The 14,806-nt window shown below is 44.0% G+C and overlaps 1 protein-coding gene across 1 annotated transcript in view; it reads left to right on the forward strand.

The window, feature by feature from the left end:
* SPTAN1 (spectrin alpha, non-erythrocytic 1) overlaps positions 1–14,806 on the forward strand; it is a gene marked incomplete in the record, with an annotated part of 2,849,969 nt that overhangs the window by 2,036,592 nt on the left and 798,571 nt on the right.

The raw sequence follows: 14,806 nt of genomic DNA on the forward strand, positions 1-14,806 counted from the left end.
AGCAATCATTGACATAGATTAGAATCTGTTGTACTTCAACAAATCAAACAGTCACACAAACACCAGAACAAAGGACCTAAACCTGCTTCAGAAGATCAGTAAACCATGACTTCCGCTCTTGGGTCCATGGGTCCCCACAGTATGACATGTTCAACTTTTTCGAGTGTACTTGTCAGTTCCAGGACCATTAGATGTAGGACCAAGTTTGTTCAAAAACATGGAAGTATAGCGAGCTTCAGTGGCCTACCCCCAATGTGGCATTTGCCTATCTCTTGGTAGAGCTTATGTGTAAGAGAAAGGAAAAGTGTTTGAAAGAAAGGTTATGAGAGAGCTGGACCAACAGCAACTCTGTTTCGTATAACTCTCCGAGGCTTGAGATTTTCTAAGGACGTGATGTGCTTTCCCAACATCCTCCAGTGGCCACCAAATCATCAGCATTGTCCAACACTTGCTTGGACTGAGCTCACCCCGGTGCCATATTGGTCCAGAGCTAATGGGGTAGACATCTGATTGACAGCCAGATCCCGGTTACAAAGGAGAAGGGAGGTCATATTTGTTTGTAAAGAGATCTTTGGAGAGCAGGCTTGTGTCATGGCTGCTCACCTGCACCCTGAGTCTGCTGTGGCTGATGATACTTAAGGTTGGGACTAAGCGTTAGACAAATGCTTGTCCGTGAGGTCTAGGAGGCTGGGCCCTGAAAAGTATTCTGCTGCAGGAATCTCTACTGCCAAAAGAAAAGGGGACCAATCTGCCCAAGAGTCTTCAGATTCCTATGACTTGAATGAAGACCATTTGGCATGGAGTGACCATCCTTCCACAGGGTTATATGCCACCTCTGACTCGGAAGATACCGTTACGTCAGCTTCATGTGAGGATATATGCATCATTTGGGGAGACTCTTCATGAAATGAGAGTCCTTCATCTCAGAGGCCCAGGATTTATCCACAGTCCAAGAAAGGCTAGTTTCTTCCTACACACATTTCTTTACATTCCTCTAATCCTGAAAGTAGTGGATAATGTTATTCCAGACACATCTTTGCAGCCTGATTCTCTGCTCCCTGCCACCAGGAAACCTGACTGGTTCTACAAGGTGCTTGAGTTTCACAGGCACTGGTACAGAAATCCAGTGACAGATTCAAATGTGATTTGCTAAGAGTACAGGGGAGTAAAGAGAAACACTTCTAAGAATAAAATAATGAGGGCAGAACCCTAAATAGGTTTGGTAAAAAAGTTCTAATCTTTAGCTACCATGGCCTTAAGAGCTTTACTCTGCCATTTTCTTATGATTAAATAACAGGATTCTTTTTCTGTATCAGATGAAACAAAAGGTAGAGGGGATGGAGGATAAAGCTCACCAGAGGTTGTTGTAATTTTGCAGCTACAGTTCTCAGGTTGCCAAGCAGTCTTTCAAGTGTGGTCTTGATACTTTGGAAGAATTAAGTAGGGCAGCTGCTTCAGCATCCCGTATTAGGAGGGAACAGCTTATGCTAGCGCATGTTAAAATGGAAAGCCTTGATGCCCCTGTTGATGAGGGTTACCTCTTTGGACCCAAAGCCTAAAGTGTTTTTGAAAAACTGGAGGAGAATGTGAAGAGAGTGCATATTGTGAAAGGGTCCCCAATTAGATTCATCAAGAATCACCCCTTAAAGACTTTGTTTCCTGCCTTTCAGTCTGAACCAAAAAGCAGAAATACCAGGAAGGGAAAACACTAAAAGTGGCAAGCTGTTACCAGCTCCAGGCCTGGTGGGTTCCAGCACCAGGGACCCAACAGTAGTAGCTGTGACTCAAAATCCTTAAAAGGTCCCACTCCAACCCAAACCTTTCCCCGCCCTCTACCCTAGAAGTTGCGGGTAGGCTTTCTTTTTTTTTTCTACAACTGGCAAAACATCATTTGGGACAAGTGGGTCCTGAGCCTCATAAAATCAGATTACAAAATGCAGATCCAGTGTTGTCTATTTTTGGCCCATTCAGCTTTTGAGATCTGGTTTGATAATGTTGGATCTGATCTGACCTCGGCACCTTCTTCCAGAGCTTTAGATCCAAGGTTCTGACGCTGTCCATACCCACAATTCCTTCCTTCTACCTAAATTACCTCTCTTGTTTGCCGCTGGCTCTTCTGCTCAGACGTGTTATCCAAGAGCTCTTGCAGTCTGTTCATTATAAGTGAAATTATTTTACATTTTTTCCTGCTCAGCACCTTCATTTAGTGTTTTTGTAGTATTAGCATAGTGTAGTGGTAGGTTTAGATTCCAGTAGTTTAAGTATTTATTTTGTTTGTTCTGTTATATTTTTTTCTTATATATAGTGTGTTTTTTTAGGTAGTTTCATAGTTAGGTTGTAAACTTAACTAGTATAGTGTACGTGTGTGTGTGTGTGTGTGTGTGTGTGTGTGTGTGTGTGTGTGTGTGTGTGTGTTTTAGAAATAGGCTAGCTTGTGTGTGTCTTAGAAATAGGATAGTTTGTGTGTGTGTGTGTGTGTGTGTGTGTGTGTGTGTGTGTGTGTGTGTGTGTGTGTGTGTGTGTGTGTGTGTGTGTCTTAGAAATAGGATAGTTGGACAGTTTTCTTAGACTTGGTTTAAAATTGTTGTATTTATATTTTTTCTGATAATCTGATGTTAGACTAAACTTCAGGTTTTAAAGTGTTCATCCTATGAACCCTCCTCACCATCCTCATTCCCTGTCTCTCTGCTATTTTGATGCTGCTCATCTACATGGTAGAAGGGGACAAAATGGTTATTTAAGGCTTGCTCCTCCCACAGACAGGGTCTTCTACTTCAGCTGTCTTCTTAGTCAAGCCCTCTATCTGCTTCTTCCAGCACAGAGAAAAAGGAGTAAACCTGAAGAAAAACACAGAGAAAAAGAGTGTTTTAGAGAAAAGGGATGAAGAAAAGAAATCAAAAGAGAAAAGTCTCATTAAGTCGAGAAAAAGATCCGTGAATCCATCTAGTTTATTGGGTCTGGTATCTAAAGCTTTGAGACGGTCTGATCCACCTGTCAGTGGTACAAACTCCCTCCCCTCAAACTAGTTTTTCTTTGGAACAGGTGAGCCTTTAGCAGTGTTCACTGAACCTTCAAGACAAACGTCCATCTAGGCCCTCATTGGTAGCTTCATAATCAAAGTCCAGTTCACTGGAAGTCACACCGAGATGTATGTTGACCGATAGGTGAGGAAAATTTCAAAGCCATAGAGCTAGCAGAGAGAGCTCCCAATAATGTCCCTGAGGGGAGGTCCAGATACAGGCCCATTAACCCTGTCACACTTTTCTTCGATAACTTTGCATTAGTTTGGAATTGGTTCCCATGGATCTTAATGCTTCTGGTGCACCTCAGTCAGATCTGACAGTTGAAGAAACTTCGGCTTCAGCTGCATCCCCTACTCTCTTGACTCCAGTGTTATCAGATTGGGATGAGTGCCGGAGCCAAAGTGTCAGTTTCAGAGTACCAGTGGGGGAAGCCAGTCCCAAGGTTCTCTGAGCCATTCCTTCCCTTCGGTGCCTCTGCACCCAACAGTTTGAGTCTGAGATCCTCTTTGGAGCGGACGTCTGTTTGAGCAGAGATGCTTCCTGGATCATCTCTGCTTTTGAGGCTGTGGAAAAGGCTTTGGCTGGACCAAGAAGGCAGGTGCCTACATCTCGTTCAGATCTGTCCCAACACCCATTGGAACCTGTTCCTTATGCCTCTCATTTGGATTGAAACCCATAGGTTTCAATACTTGACACACTCGTTCCAGTCTGTTTCTGACCTGACTCCACCAGTATTCCAGAGACATGTTCCAAGGAAACAGACATTCAAAGGGAAGGAGACAAACTGTTCTCCTTAGTCGGTCACTGAGGAAATGGATTTGGATGAGAGAAGTATACCACAGATCCTCCTGGAAGATGTCATATTTGGGTACATCCTGGAATTGATGAAGCAAAAAGGGGGGTTGGTTCACTGGAGCTCCTTCTCAAGATGAATGTTTTTCTTGAAGTCTTTGGGTCTGGCACATCTGCATCCTGGGTGTATCCCCCTCCAGATGCCCTCACAGATGTCATGACACAGAGGACATGGAAGGACCCTGATATTACAGTACCAGTACCCAAAAAAACTAACAGAATTTTAGCAGCCCCAGAAATTGGGCAGCATTGGTCAGAAGGACCCCCAGTTAATGCCATGGTATTATCAGCAGCCACAAAGAAAATGCTTTGAGAAGAGGTTCTGTCCATCCCATCAACAGAGAGTCAAGGACGGTGGACAGATTATGTAAATGGGCTTAAGCTTCAGTGACCTTTGTTGTCTGAGCACCGAGTGCCTTCCATACTTGACACATTTTCAGAAGGACTTGAACAAGGAGATGTTCTTCGTGTTTCACTGTTGCAGTCATCACATTTGGGTTATCTGCCTGCAGGTAGCCCTCCGCCAGCCTGAATACCAGAGGTTTTGGATTTCTGCATCTGATGCTGTCGCTTCTTCCATGACATCAGGTCGTCAGAGGTATAAAACATGCAGCCGACGCCATTACATCAGTCTTTTTTGCCGTGCGGTGCCCAAAGCAGAATCAGTTCACAAGTGCTGGTCGGCTGTCTCCTGAAATTTTCGTTTTCGAGTTTCAGACCCGAAGTCTTCAAAAAAAGCTAAGTACCCCGTTGGGGATCCTTTTTCTTGCTGTAACTGATGTCAGTAAAAGTTAACAATTGTCTTGCCTGTGGAAAGCAAATACCTCATAGAGATTTTCATTCTTAGTGCATCCCCTGTTTAGGCCCAGACCATGATGTCCCTCCCTGTCGGTTTTGTGCCTTGTTCAACGCCCAAACTATTTGTAGTCAGGCTATTTTTGCACCCAATTACTTTCGTACTCTATCTCCGTACTCCAAAATGGCTTTGTTAAGCCATCCGACTACTGATCTTCTGACAAAACGTAAGGATAAAGACAGAGACAGACCGCATAGGTCCAAAACTGCCAACGACGCTTCTGTTAAGCTAGTCGCCAGTCTGCTGGTACTCAGTGTGGCACTTTCGCATCCCCTTATACCCACTACTTCAGATTTGCAGGCCTCTGCTGAGACCCATTCAGAGTCCAGTATGCCGCAAGATGCTTCTTCGACTATGGAACCTGCGGATGTCTCTACCTTGGATGGGTCCAGAGCTGCTGTGTAGGCACCGGCTTCTGAGGGTGTGTTCAGGCCTACAGACATTCATATTAAACAGACGCCTTCGTTTTCATCCAGAATTCTGAATTCCTCAGGCCAAAAAACTCACACTACACCTAGAAAACTGACGACCAAACCACAGACTCAGGCCCATATACCTCAAAAACGAATGCTTAGAATGGCTGAAGACCTTATTACCTTAATTAGGAGAAGCCAGCCTTCCCCGTCTAAGAGACCTAGAACTGATTTTCTTTCTGATTCTTCTGATCAGGAATCTGATATCTCTGCTCCTTTGATTACCAGGATTTGCCCTTATCTACTTATGAGGATTCTGATGCAGAGGATTCCATTCCCTCTGCTTCCCCTCCAGAAGATTTTTCTTTCAGCGAAACCTTGCATACTCTTAGGGAGCATTTCCAGGGAAAGCCAGGATTATTCTGAGTCCAAAAAGAGACTTTGGGAATTCTTACTTCTACCTCAACACAGGCCTTTAGCTATCCCTCCTGTTCTGGACATTGTAGATGATGCTTTCTTGGAATCTAGCCTTACCCCAGACACTTTACCTCCAGCTCCCAGAAAACCTGACAGGTACTACAGAGTACCTGACTCTCACAAGTTCCTCTTCAAGAATCCTTCTGCGGATCCAGAGACCATTTCCCAAGGACCAAAAGGCATTAAGGCTACTGCTGCCAAAAATCCTACCCCTTCTGATTGAGATTCTAGAGCCTTAGACAAATGGGGTAAGAAGGTATACACTTCTGCTGCTTTGGCCATTAGAGCTTTAAATTGCCAGTTTCATATGTTCAAGTATCAGCAGCATAGTATGGGACTACTTAAACAGAAAATTATGTTGATTCCCGACTGTGCTGAACACAAAGACTTGCAAGATTTAATGCATTCTGCAGAACAAGTTGGTAAACATACTTTGCAATGTGGTTTTGATGCTTTAGAAGCATCTTGCAGGGCTGCTGTCACCAGGTCTGTACTTAGAAGGCATGCTTGGCTTAAGGAACAAAACTTGCCAGATCATGTTAAAGCTAAATTACTGGATGCTCCCTTAAACCAAGACCGCCTTTTTGGCAAAAAAACAGAAGTCCTCAAAAGGATGGAAGAAAAAGCTAAATTTATGCAAACCGTTAACGATTTCCTACAAGTACAGCCTCCCAGATTCAGTAGGCATTGGCCTTCAAAGAACTGGTCCTTTCCAGTCCCTTCACAGGCCTTCTCAGTCCAAACCCAGGAACAACAGACCACCAAGGCTACAGTCTCAGGCTACGCACAGATCTAAGCAGTGGGGGGCTCCCACTTCCAAAGCAGGGAGTATTAAGCCGCCCCCCTACGGAAAAATGGCACAATGACTTAATCTTAACCTTTTCACGCTCTGCTCAACTACCTGCTCCCTTAGGAGGAAAGCTTCCGCTGCATGCAAAAAGTGGGAACTCCTTACCCAGGACAAATGGGTTTGGAACATAGTTTCCCAAGGATACAGATTCCACTTCTACACACTACCAACTCCAAATGGTTGGCCAGACCTAACCCCAAATCAATGGGCAGAGGCCCAACAGCGGGTTCTCTCTCTTCTCAGTATCAGGGCTGTTCAACCTGTCCCAGCAGAACAAAGGGGACAAGGTTTTAATTCAAGACTTTTTCTAGTACCCAGAGAAGACAACTCCTGGCGTCCTATAATGGACCTCTCTATTCTCAACACCTTTCTGGTGGTTCCAGAATTCAAAATGCCAACTCTGCAACAGCTTCTCCCTATGCTAGCCAAGGATGCCTGGCTGGTAACCCTAGACAAAAAGGAAGCTTACTTGCACATCCCAATAAGAGGATCCTGCAGACAATACCTACATTTCAGGGCGGGCTCCATGCACTTTCAGTTCTCTGCACTTCCCTTTGGCTTATGTACTCTGCGCCCAGGGTGTTCACAAAGTGTGTAGCTCCAGCCATTGCATTTTGCAGGCAGAGAAATATTCAAATTTACCCATACTTGGACGATTGTCTTATTCAGGCAGAAAGCCAGGACTTGCTGTTACAACACCTGGCATTCATAAAGAAACTTCTAACCTCACTGGGGTACACCATCAACGAAAATAAATCTCACCTAGTACCCTGCCAACAGATTGTATTCCTGGGAGCAAGTTTGAACACAACTTCCCAGATGGCATTCCTCATCCCGGAGAAACAAGTTTGACAACCTACTTCAAACTATTGGCCACAAAATCCCAGCTATCTGCAAGGAAAATACTGCAAGCTTTGGGGTTCATGGCCTCTTGCATTCTACTAATTCCGTATGCAAGACTGCATATGACGAAACTCCAGTGGTATCAACATTCTCAGGACCTGGAAACAATGATTTCTATCATTCCTTGTATAAGAACAGAGTTCCTTTGGTGGGCAGAGGCCTGCTACCACAACAAGAGACTCACTTTCACTCTACCCTCTGCTGCCCAAACCCTAACAACAGACGCATCAGACTATGCATGGGGGGCTCACATGACAGGGCAGTGCATTCAGGGAAAATGGAACCCGAGACAGATGCACCTGCATATCAGTCAAAAAGAAATGTTAGCTGTACAGAATGTTCTGACAGCCTTCAAAGACCATACTCTTCCAGGACAACTATTGGTAAAGACAGACAACACAACAGTTATGTGGTACATAAACAAGCAGGGGGGAACCCACTCGTACCCTCTCTGCAGACTAGCCACGGCTCTGTGGAACACAGCCTTGAGCTCCCAAGTACACCTACAAGCACAATTCCTGCCAGGCAAACTAAATTCACTGGCAGATGACTTAAGCAGAAATCTCATGGACCCACACGAATGGAAACTGGAACCAAAAATATTCAACCTCTTGAGGAACAAATGGGGGACTCCAGAGATAGACCTGTTTGCCTCCCCTCAGAACTACCAATTGAACAAATTCTGCGCAAGAACTCCCCACAGTCAAGCTTGGAAAGTGGATGCCCTGTCCTTTACGTGGGAAAGCCTCTTGGTTTATGCCTTTCCCCCTCTGCCTCTCCTCTCAAAGGTTCTACGAAAGATCAAACAGGACAAGCCAAGGACAATACTGATTGCGCCTGACTGGCCATGCCAGCACTGGTACCCTGTCTTGCGCAGTATGACACTGTTACAACCATGGAACCTGCCTCAGACCCCTTCTCTGCTGTCCCAGCAGGCGGGCCGGATTCTGCACCCTCAGCTTCAAACCCTGAACCTTGCAACCTGGCTAATTCCTTGAGCTATCCTCTAGCATCCCTCAGTAAGCAGGTGCTGGATGTCATTCTGGAGGCAAGGAGGCCTAGTACTAGAAAATCCTATGCTGAAAAGTGGAAAAGATACTGTTCCTGGAGCCAGGCTCAGGAGATGGGCACAACGGTGCCCAGCTTACCTCATATTCTAAAGTATTTAGCAGAAATGCTCCACAAGGACCAATCCTTCTCATCAATTAAAATTCATGCCTCTGCCATTTCAGCACATTATAATACTTAGCCACCCCTCTTCTCTCACCCCTTGCTAAATAAATTTCTTAGAGGGGCCAAAAATTTAAGACCCTCCCCAGGAAACCTCCCACCCCAGCCTGGGACCTTAACTTTGTATTGGAAAAGCTCACTCTTCCCCCCTTTGAGCCAGCTGCAACACCACAGTTGAAATTCCTTTCTTGGAAAACAAGCCTTCCTTCCAGCCATCACTTCAGCAAGAAGAGTGTCTGAATTACAGGCCCTCATTGCAGTGGGAGCCCTTCATTATCTTCCATGTAGACAGTGTTTCCCTCAGGACTAATCCTTCCTTTATGCCCAAGGTGGTGTCTAGTGTGGCCCTAAATCAGTCCATTCATTTGCGTACCTTTTTCCCTAATCCACAAAACAAAGGGGAACGAATATTGCACTCTCTGGACATGCACAGACATCTTAGATTCTATTTGGACAGGACTAAGCCTCTCAGAAAACCTGAACAGCTGCTAGTTGGCTTTGCTGCAGGAGCAGAGGGGAAGGCCATTTCAAAGCAAACCATTTCCAAATGGATTGCCCACTGCATTCTTTTCTGCTACAAGCACCATGGAAACCTACCCCACAGGGGATAAGATCACATTCCCCCAGGGCTGCATCTACCTCTGCAGCATTTCTCGGAGGAGTCCCTACCAGGGACATCCTAGAAGCTGCTACCTGGAGCTTTGTACATACCTTCACCAAGCATTACCACATGCCTATCTTTTCTAAATCCAGAGCTGGATTTGTCACTGAAGTCTTGCAGGGCCTAATAGCTGGCCCGAATGCTCTTTAACTTCCTCCTCCCTTACTTAGCTTTGGGAATCAACCCAAAATGTGATACAACAGTGAAACACGAAGAATATAGTACAGTTGTTTACACTTACCATAAATGCAAATGTTAGTGTATTCACTTTTGCAGTCCTTGTTACCCTCCCTCCAGCCCCTGACTTCCCTTGGCTCTACCTTTCCTTCTTGTCGATATACTTTTTCTTGTGTATTTGCTTTTTGATGGGGGTGTACCATACCATATAATTGCTCCCTATTGTGGGGGCACCTGACATCTGGGGCAAGAAAAACTGATGTAATGGCGTCGACTGCATGTTTTATACCCCTGACATCATGACATCATGAAAGAAGTGACCGCATCCGATGCAGAAATCCGAAGACTCTGGTACTCAGGCTGGCTGAGGGCTACCTGCAGGCAGATAACCCAAATGTGATGACTGCAACAGTGAATACACTTCAACATCTACATTTATGGTAAGAGTACACAATTGTACTTTTTTCAAGTCTGTCTTAGATAACTTGCCTTTGGATGTCTGGAAAACAGTGTACACTTAAATGTCCACTATGCAATGTACCCCTAATGTAGCCATGTGGCTGCTGTCCAGTGCAGCAGATGGCACAGCAAAAGCAACTGGAAACAGGTATTACCATGCATTGCCATGCTTGGATTCGGCTGTGTGATTTCATGGAAAACTTCAGGATGTCCTTTATTATTGCCCCTTTTGATGGTTCCACTCTTTGGACCCAAAGTTAGAGAGACACTTACCAGGAGTGTGAGAGATGGTTCGACCCAGTCTTCCATAGAAATCAGTTTCTCCATCCCACAGAGATTGTTTTCCAGAAGTCAAAGGGGGGGGGGGGGGTAAGAAAATGTGGTTCAAGAAATCACAAGGTTTTTAGCACAACACTCCTGGGGATAGACCTTTCACAGGAGGGGGCAACTTGAATGGACCTCACCCTTAAGGCAGAGGCGCACTGCAAAATGAGGGCTTCCATTGGTCCCTTCACCGAGAAGCCCTCCCAACTGTTTTGAAGGATTACTTGGCTGCGACACTCTGGAGGCAGTCACAGGGTGCCTAACCTTGCACCCACAAGTCTGGCTAAACATAACTGCAGATTCCTCTATGTTAAGGATAATTACCAGAGGCTATACCATTTCCTTTTAAAGATTCCCGATACTCCACCCACTCAGTTTGAATCCACAACAACAGAAGTTTGAGTTGCTAGAAAGTCATCCAAAGGTCTCCCAGACCAGTTAGAATCTGGAGTCTATTCCAGTTTCTTTTTACCGTAATATTGCAGTACCTAAGAGCAATACTAAAGTAGCTCACCTACCACACTGAAGGACTGTTAAATGCAATATACAAACTGTGCAGTAATTTGGTTTAATCATAGATATGCTGCTGTTTCAATTTTACTTTGACAATATTACCTTCATATTGTTCCTCATCTTCTTGTCTCCTGTTCTGGGATGGGTGTGTGTCACTGCTATCCTACTTTATACTTGCTAATTGCTACTTATTAAATTTCTGTTGTGATATTTTATCAATTTTTCTCTGTCTATATTTGCAACTGTCCTGCATTGAGAATGAAGCATTGTAATTTCGTTCGGCTACACTGCTGTGTAGTTCTGAATGACAATAACGTTGTCTTTGACTTTAGGTCTAAAGACGACATGGGACATCAGGCCAGTATGGGACCTCAGCCACCTCAATCAGTTTGTCAAACAGATGAAATTCCAGATGGTCACAGTACAGTCCATACTGGTTGGATGTACTCTGTAGTTCTTTGAAATATGTAGTTCTTTGAAATACCTACTACCGTATAAAGATTCAAAGGCAGTCCAGGAGATTTCTGTGTTCCCGGCTGGGAGCCAGTCATTACCAATTCAAAGCACTGCCATTCAGTCTCGCCACAGTCCTGGGCCCCCAAGAACCCCCCAGTGATCACCAAGATTCTGGTAGTAGCAGCAGCTCATCTATGACTGCAAGGGATTCAAGTCTTCTCATATCTAAACAATTGGCTCCTTACTGCTGCTTTCAGGGATCTGTTGCTATGGTATCAAGCTTTACTACTGTATCTTGCAAATCATTTAGGGTTAACAGTCAGACGTGAAAAGTCAACTGCCCCCTGTTCAGCAGATAGAATTTATAGGACGTCAGACTCCCAACAGCGAGTGCTGTCGTTGACTGGTGGCTTCTCATGTAATTCATTATCCCCATCCACAAGCAAGATCGGTTCTTCATTTAGTAGGTCTGATGGCTGTTCCCATCACTTTAGGTCTACTGCCGAAATATCACATGAGTGTTATAGTGGACTCACTCTGTCCAGTGATAACAAAGTTTTCATTCCCTCCATACCAGAATTTGTCTCACTCAAATATGTAGATACCATATAAAATGGTGGATAAGCTCACTGTCGGTTACAGAGGGGAGTCCTTTGCCCACAAGCACCCCAGGCCATATTAACCACGGATGCTTCCCTTCTAGGGTGGGAGGAGTATTTTGAGAGGAAGATGGTTCAAGGTGCTTGGTTACCAGCAGACCAAACTTCACGTCAACATCTTGGAGATGCGTGTTGCAGGCTTTCCTGAACCATCTACTCAAACATGTGATATCCAGCCAAACTGACAGTATGCCAGTGATATGGTACATCAACAAACAGGAGGGGAATGTGTTCATATCAACTTTGCGTTGAGTCCTTGAGAGTCTGGCAATGGACAATGTCTTCCTATCACTTGCCGGTAGCAACACACATTCCTCGGATGTCAAATGTACAAATGCACAAATTGAGCCGGTTAGTGCCTCATGAGTGGGCTCTCAGTGATAATGGAGATTTTCAGCCACTGAGGCGAAACTTGCTGCGATCTCTTTGCCTCATACCTAAACAACAAAGTGCAGCAGTTGCTTTGCTGTCATCCCTCCAAAGAGTCCGTCACTAAGAGATGCTCTAGTCCACATTTAACTCCCAGATTTTCTCTATGCATTCCCACCAGTACCTCTCCTGAGAAAATTTATACAGAAAAGCGACAAAGTGCAAGGCCAAGGTGATCCTCCTTGCCCTGTTCTGGACCTCAACAGGTTTGTTTCCCCTTCCTTTGGCCTCATTTACTTGCATCTGCCCTAGGTACTGCATCCTTCTCCAGATCTTCTGAGTCACCCATCTGGGTTGCTTTTACTGGACCTGCAACCTAGAAACCACATGATTTCACCAATTTTAACAATAGCCAGAGAGGACAGGCTGTCCTCTCCAGCAGTTCACATAATTTCTTCTCAGACGCAATCAATCAGTAAGACTTAAAAATAAATAAATAAATAAATAAATAAAATAATAAAAAAAAATGGAGTGGATTTTCTGGTTGGGCCATATCAAAAGGACTGGCCTTCCTTCTTGCCCCTCTCTCATCTATATTGGATTTTCTTTCAAATCTTTTTCACCAAGAATTTAGTTTTTCTACCATTAAGGTTGAATGGCTGTCATTTCAAGTTTTCACATAGGCCATAATACTTCCATTGCTTCTCTTAAAATATCTAAAGCTTTCCACAAAGGTGCTTTTTTGCTGAGGCCTCCAATTCGAGACCCATTTCCACCATGGGATGTCACAATTTTACTTCAGTCATTGACTCAGAAACCCTTTGAGCCAGCAGCATCAGCTGACCTGAAATACTTTCTTAGAAAACAGTTCATTACACCTGCTAAACAAATTTCTGAATTACAAGTGCTGTAATGCAAGCCACCTTTTTTCATTTTCCATAAAGACAGAATGTCATTGAGAATAAATCATACCCTTCTCACAAAGATCATTGGAAGCAAATTTGAATCAATGCATTGATTTGCCAGTCTTTTTTTCCGCAATTTCTTTAACACAAGTGACCATGGGCTTCATACCTAGATGCTCACAGATGGTTCAGATTCTACGCGTTTATATTACCCTATCATATGATTTAAATAGCGAATGCTATTTCATCATACCTAAAATATCTAAAGCACAAAATATCGAACATATAGAACAGCGAATATTTTCCCAGGGAAAAAAATCACTGTTCTGAAACACAAACACACAACACAAGCACACCAAAATAAATAAACCACACACATACACTTAAAACCATAATTCTAACCCTACACTACTACCTAGCCACTCACCTTAACCCAACCCTAACCCTAACCCTAAAGTCCGTAACTACCGCACACTCTCCTTACCCACTCCCGAACCCTAAAATCCCTAACTACCATACACTCACCTTACCCGCTCCCTCACCCTAAAGCCCCTAACTACCGCACACTCACCTTACTCGCTCCCTAACGTCCCTAACTATCGGACACTCACCTTACCCTGATCCGTTCCCACACGTACCTTAACCCGGTCCGTAACCTCCGTTCGCATACTTACCTTACCCTGGTCCGTAACCTTCCCACCACAGTATAGTGAATAGCGAAGCCATGGAACGGACAACCGAAATCTTACCCTAGGTAAGATTTTGAAGTTTCGTGGCTTCGCTATTTTGAGTTTTCAAAAATGGGTCAATATTCTAGCATTCAAAGTTTAAAAACTTCGATACTATAATATAGATCTGATTCTACTAGTACCGTACCAAAAATATTACAAAATTAGATCAGCTGTTTTGTATCCTTTTGCAAAGTAAAATTGGGAAGTCATGTTTCAAAAGTTGCAATTTCTAATTGGCTTTCAGACTGTTTCTTTTGTATATAAATCTCTAGGGTTGTCTTTGCACTCAAAATCAAAATTTTATTCCACCAGAGCAAATGCTACCTGTACAGCATTCATGAAGACTACTCCCATTGATGATATTTGCGCAGCAGAAACTTGGTCCATGATTTATATATTTATATTTCATTACAAATTGGATTTGCAGTTTGGATCTTGCACATCCTTTGGTCCTACTATTCTCAGGAATGTCCTTCCTTGATGCCACCCAGATTCCTTTAAGACAGCTTCGGCATCTGTACCAAACATTAATGTTGAATTGGACATAAGACAACATTATATGCAAAAGTTATGTACTTGCCAGAACAGTATATCCGTGTTCTCATTTTCATCTGGTTCAACATCCCTCCTTCCACCTTCCATGTAACCATTTGCAAACTTCTGGTGCTTACACAGGCCTCGGCCAAGACCCTGTTTGTTTGAGGTCACCTTGCCCAGTTTTGTTTAATTAGTAAGCTGTTCATTTTCTTCTATAGGAGTTTCTATACTGATCAAGTAACCTTTTCTCTGCACTTAGTGAGGGTCAGCAAACTCAATCTGATGTAATTTAGGTTGGAAGGAGTTAAAGCCTCAGATCTAATGTTCTGGAAGAAGGTGCTGTGGTCAGATCCAGTTGGGTCTGGCAACCCTAACGTTATCAAATGAGATCTCAAACAGTGAACTGGAGGA

The sequence above is a fragment of the Protopterus annectens genome, chromosome 16.part0 (assembly GCF_019279795.1).
Source record: "Protopterus annectens isolate FY-2018-M chromosome 16.part0, PAN1.0, whole genome shotgun sequence".
NCBI lineage: Eukaryota > Metazoa > Chordata > Ceratodontiformes > Protopteridae > Protopterus > Protopterus annectens.